The sequence below is a fragment of the Solanum verrucosum genome, unplaced genomic scaffold (assembly GCF_900185275.1).
Source record: "Solanum verrucosum unplaced genomic scaffold, falcon-dt-bn FXZP01001031.1, whole genome shotgun sequence".
In the NCBI taxonomy this organism is placed as follows: Eukaryota; Viridiplantae; Streptophyta; class Magnoliopsida; order Solanales; family Solanaceae; genus Solanum; species Solanum verrucosum.
This window is the reverse complement of record NW_026019685.1, coordinates 280,835-286,564: the sequence shown is the minus strand read 5'-3', so window position 1 is coordinate 286,564 and position 5,730 is coordinate 280,835. Positions and strand designations below refer to the sequence as shown.

At 41.8% G+C, this 5,730-nt stretch overlaps 1 pseudogene; it reads left to right on the top strand.

Moving 5' to 3' along the window:
• The first annotated feature begins 576 nt into the window (after positions 1 to 576).
• LOC125836399 (ATP synthase subunit a-like) lies at positions 577 to 5,224 on the top strand (annotated as a pseudogene).
• Positions 5,225 to 5,730: the final 506 nt, after the last annotated feature.

Below are 5,730 nucleotides of genomic sequence, written 5' to 3'. Positions count from 1 at the left end.
AGTGTTGCATTGGGGGCCTCCTCAAGGTCATTCAGAACCACTTAAAGGCTGTTTATTGACCATAGCAACACAATATTCAGTGGTAGGGGCAAAACACTAGCGAGAAGCTTCCCTTGGGATTGTTTTCCCAGGCAATTTTCCTATTTTGCGCTTATACGCTTTTCTCTGTCTTTGATGTCAAGCCCAGTCCCAGTGACTAATTGGATTGGATTTTCCCTTGGGCGAACTCCATATGGGGATAACTTGTTACTTGTAAAGTCCAGGAATGAATGCTTATTAAGGAATCGGTAAGACGATGTGCCATTACTGGGTTCCATCATTTGGAAATTATCGACTCGGGAATGAACGAAATCGCTTCACTTCAAAGTAGAGGTTTATGGTAACGGTGGACTGACAGATCAGCTCCAAGTCCTGAGTGCCTAGGTTGCTGTGGTAAGAGTTGCTGCTGATGAGTTCCAGCTGCCAGAGTCTTCGATAAAAAAAGGTGTCTGAGTAAACAGAAGTGAGATCTTCCTAGTGATACTAGCACTAGTGACACTAGCTCCCGGGGAAAGGGAATTACACTAGATCTTGGCAATGGCACTCCAACAAGCTCGGCAGAGAGAGAAAAAAGAGAAGGAGAAGAGGAAGTATGACGAAAAGGGTATGAAATAGGTTGCTTGTAGCGTCTGTGATTGCTTATTTGGTTAGGATTACCAGCCTGACCAGAGAATAAGATAAAAAGAAGAGTTCCCGCCTACGACTACATGCCCATTAAGAGCTATACCTGGAGTCGAGCTAACTGCATATGCAGAGGGGAACTTTCTAAAAATCCTAATAGCAATTAACTGCATTGGAAACGATGAATTACACTCTGAAATGAGGTTCCCTCCCAATAGACGTCAAGAGGGAGCAAGGCGTAATTGCTCTGTCATCCTCCGACCGCTCCCCCTTTCCACCTCTAAGTAGTGGTGTTGGTGTGTCTCGTTGCAATCATTCTGGTCAATCCCTTTCCTGAACTATAGGTAAGGGATGACAGGAGATGGCCCCTATAGCAAAATAAACCAGCCCCTATTTGAGAGAGTAAATAGAATAGTGTCGGGCTTATGACAGTCTGACTTTTGAACGACTAAGCAACTACTAAGCTCCCGCCCACTCCCCAACCAATTAGGGTATAGTGTTCATTCATACCTTCAACAACACCGAGATATTGGCCCATAACCATGTTTACTTCATCTTCAAGAGCAAGCATCCTAGCTCTCAGGGCCTCAGGCAACCCTGATCCTTTCCTACTTCCTTAGTGATTCCAAGAAGATGCTTCAACCCCGTTAAGTTTTAGCTGGCCATCATGGTCCAATAAAGATTTCCAATTTCGATTTAGAATTGTTGAGCAGTAGGTTAAAGATAACCTCCTTTGAAGTACCCTATGTGGATCCGAGGGGCTGCTTCTGCGCTGGCTTTGCTAGCTTGCATGACGGGATGTAAGACGCCGAATCAATCGGGTGCTATCCCACCCTTCTTCCTTGATCTACACATTCACGCCCTTTAGAGTTAAAGAATGATGGTTAAGAGTTCTTGCTTTTGAGTTCCCACTCTGACTATTTAAAAGGCAATATAATAATACCGTAATGAATTGAAGCGGATAAAGCTCACGTTTCTCTAATTTGAATCGAAAGTTGCTTTTGACTCCTCCGCCTTTGAAGGCTGGTAACATCCAATGTCTCCTACGAGGCTGCCTTAAAGTCCTCTTTGTCTAGGCAGATGTATAGCCCTTTTTGAATACATTTGACTTGGTGCTCACTTGTAGGAAGATTCCCCGCTCTGAAGTCAAGTCTTTTTTGGAGCTCCTTCCAAAGAGGTTGGGATTAGACTTTCAATTGGATGTGTCCCGGTCAAATCGTTAACGACAGATCCCTGCAGATGTACTACTTTCAATCAACTCTCTCTTTACCTTTTGATTGATAGATAGTGAGGCCTAGGACTTGCTTCCTTAGATTTGTTGAATTTACTCTGTCTTCACGAATTGGATTTGAACAAATATCTCTAGGCGACTTTCCTTTTAATCGATCGTGAGGGGGGTTTCCACTTTATTACTCAGGTAGAGTGAAATGGCTAGGCTCCCCTATCACCTTTCCTTTCGGTGATATATTTTGCCTTAGCACTTACGAAGTAGACGTCATTTATTGAGTTGAAGTGAAGTCTTTCCGTTCCCGATTCAATTATAGCTGTTCTCGCTAAATCCCGATCTGATCCCGCTTGAGCGGCAGGGAGAAATCCTGATCTTCCAATTGTGTCAATACAATAAGATAGATGCCTGAATCGCTCCAGTGGCTTTATACACCCCAAAAAAGAATGAATAGGCCCCAGATGGAAAAATTATGATAGAAATAAAGTTGGAAATGAAGGATGCGCTCGCGGAAACAATGAGATCATCAACATAAATTATAAGACAGACTTGAATGCCTGTCAATCGGTATTCTATATGATGTGATGTTGCTAGTTTATCTACTAGTAAGAGAAGTTGCGGTGAATGAATCCTTCTTAGCTAAGGAATGTTTGTTGGACACCCACCCATTGTCCAGTTCCAACTAGCGTCCTCGTTGCCTTTGTTTGCACGGTCTCATCACTTAGTGGTCTGACATGCAATTAAACAGGTTGACCCTAGGAAACCGCTTTCTTAAGTATGATGTACTAGGGGACAATGTAGGAGGACGCTCGTGTATATGAAATTTTTTTGTAATTGGGCTTTTTCTTTATCCTATTTCCCATCAAGGTTCAGCTGTGAATTCGCAAAGAGGTTCAGGGTTCGTAATTTGAGTAAGGATCTTTCACCTATCTAAATTCGGGCTCTTATGAACTCTCACCATCCCTATGGTACTATGGTTGCACACTACAGTACCCTATGAAGAGATTTTCCACTCTTTGTTTTGTAGAGTAGGGGGTTGTGGGTTACCGTGCTCTATCTAGAATCGACCATGTTAGAAGTCTTAAGGTAGAGAGGTTGATTGTGCTTCATGTCTCCCAAGAGCATATTGTTCTGAGTGAGGGTAATGTTTGCTATGCCGCTTTCTGTTTTGCTTTCTTAGCGAAATGCGTGCTTCCGTTCACATCAAGCATCGTTCTTTTCCCTTTTGCCCCTACCTTGGTGTTGACCCTAGGTTCGCTAGCTTCCTTTCTGGTCTCGTATGGGGAGTAAGTTAAGCCATTCCACTAAAATACTCTTTAGTGATTGAGCTTTCTCAGTCTTGGTTTGAAAGCCTTGACAGTTCAGTTCACGTAGTTCGTAGCCATCGTTAGAGGAAAGAACTTGTATTACAAGGATTCATTAACTGTAAATCTGGCAATTCCTACCAGGGTGGTGGGTCAGAGCGGATTCCCTTGCTTTAGGGCAGGAATAGCGGAATGGTTAGGGGGCTTGTCTTTAAGCAGCTGGCTTCCACGTAGCTACAGCTGCAAAGGATAATCTTTAAAAGCTACAACCGTCTCTTCTTATTATTCTCCGAAAACATACTTAGGTTTTGGCAATCACTTTACTGACAGAGAACCTTAGAGCTACCAATAAGCCTTTAAGCAGGCAACATAAATGGTAAATGTCGTCTTCCTTTACAATGATTTTTTCCTTTCCTCTTCACCATATGCAATTCTAGCTCACCCTCGGATCAGGGGATACCTTAAGTTAGCAGCTCCCTTTGAAGATAGGGCATTTACATAAACTCCGAAACCGTACCCAGGGAGCTTACATCAGGAAACTCCCAAGCTTGCCGGATTGAGTAGCGGGTGAAGCCTATAAAGATGCAGTGGATCTAGTGAAAGATCTCGTCTCCAGCCCACTTGAACAATTTGAAATAATTCCATTGATTCCTATGAAAATAAGAAACTTATATTTCTCATTCGCAAATCCATCTTTGTTTATGCTACTAACTCTCAGTTTGGTCCTACTTTTGGTTTATTTTGTTACTAAAAAGGAGGAGGAAACTCAGTACCAAATGCTTGGCAATCCTTGGTAGAGCTTATTTATGATTTCGTGCTGAACTCGATAAACGAACAAATAGGTGGTCTTTCCGAAAATGTTAAACAAAAGTTTTCCCCTCGCATCTCGGTCACTTTTACTTTTTCGTTATTTTGTAATCCCCAAGGTATGATACCTATTAGATTCACAGATACAAGTCATTTTCTCATTACTTTGGGTCTCCATTTTCTATTTTTATTGGCATTACTATAGTGGGATTTTAAAAAAAATGGGCTTCATTTTTTAAGCTTCTTATTACTCGCGGGAGTCCCGCTGCCATTAGCACCTTTTTTAGTACTCCTTGAGCTAATCCCTTATTGTTTTCGAGCATTAAGCTCAGGAATACGTTTATTTGCTGATATGATGACCGATCATAGTTCAGTAAAGATTTTAAGTGGGTTCGCTTGGACTATGCTATGTATGAATGATCTTTTCTATTTCATAGGGGATTTTGGTCCTTTATTTATAGTTCTTGCATTAATCGATTTGAAATTAGGTGTAGCTAAGCTCATGTTTCTACGATCTTAATCTTTATTTACTTGAATGATACTATAAATCTTCATCAAAGTGCTTATTTTTTTATAATTGAACAAAAGCGAGTCTGAATGGGTATACTTAGTCGTGGAGCATTCCGAGTCTTTGCTTTAGGGATCGTTCCTGCGCATCTCCTTACTTTATAGCAGTTATTGCTCCGGTTCCAGAAGGTATAGCTCTCGCCTAAGCTTTTTCTTTGAAATCGGAGACTGTTCCAATTTCCTACTGAGATAGGCAAGCGGAGGGAGAACTAGACGTATCTTGCTAGGCAGAGAAAGGTTAGAATGGATAGCTCGCGGGTGGGATTGACGGGATAGATCACTATTGCAGAAGGAGGTAGAATCGGGGGAAGAATTATGACTATAAAGGTCCTCGCCCTCTTAGACACATGGTTCTAAAGATTCAATCTCAAAGCGGTACTAAAGATTAGGCAGAAGAAGAACTATAACTAGAATTATTCGCCTCTCCCCTTGTACTAAGAAGCAAGTTCGGAACATAAGGATAATGGGCTCGTCTATTATAAGTTATTAGTTTACGGAGCTATCTCAGATATCTCGAGTAAGGAGACGGGACGGGTTTGATAGTTAGAGTTCTATTTCTAGGAAGGAAGAGACTATCAGAAAGCTCACTCTCGGCCGGGCTCGAAGCAGAGGGTAGAACGTAATATCTCTTGTTGGTTCGGCTCATCAAGCTATTACAAAAGAGTCCTCGAAGAAAGAAGCCATTTTTACGATATTTTCGCTTCCAGTTCGTAATTAGATCTTCAAGCTTAGTCCAGTCCGGATCCATCCTAAACCAAAGAGCGGGGCTAAGCGAGGGGCATAGCGATACAATGTTCATACTCGAGTTGCTCAAATCCAGTAGGAATATTAGGAATAGTAGGATCTAGTAGGAGCTTGCCTTGGAATGCAGTGAGGGAGCCCGGAGCTATTGAATTATTTCATAATCCAAGGAGAAGGATAGGACTCTTTACCAGTATCATAATCTCTCGATGGGAAAATGAACTTAGATCATGATGTGAACCAACTTATGAGAGGAATTTCGTTGACAAGCCAAATTCCCCCTATTTTCTCGGAGATAGCCTGGTCTGAGCTAGAACAACAGATTCGTGAGCAAGAGCGTATTTCACAGCTGATTCAACAACAAGCCAATTTTTATGGGGAACTTTCATATGAGTATGTTCTTTCTTTTAATCTACTATAAAGGTT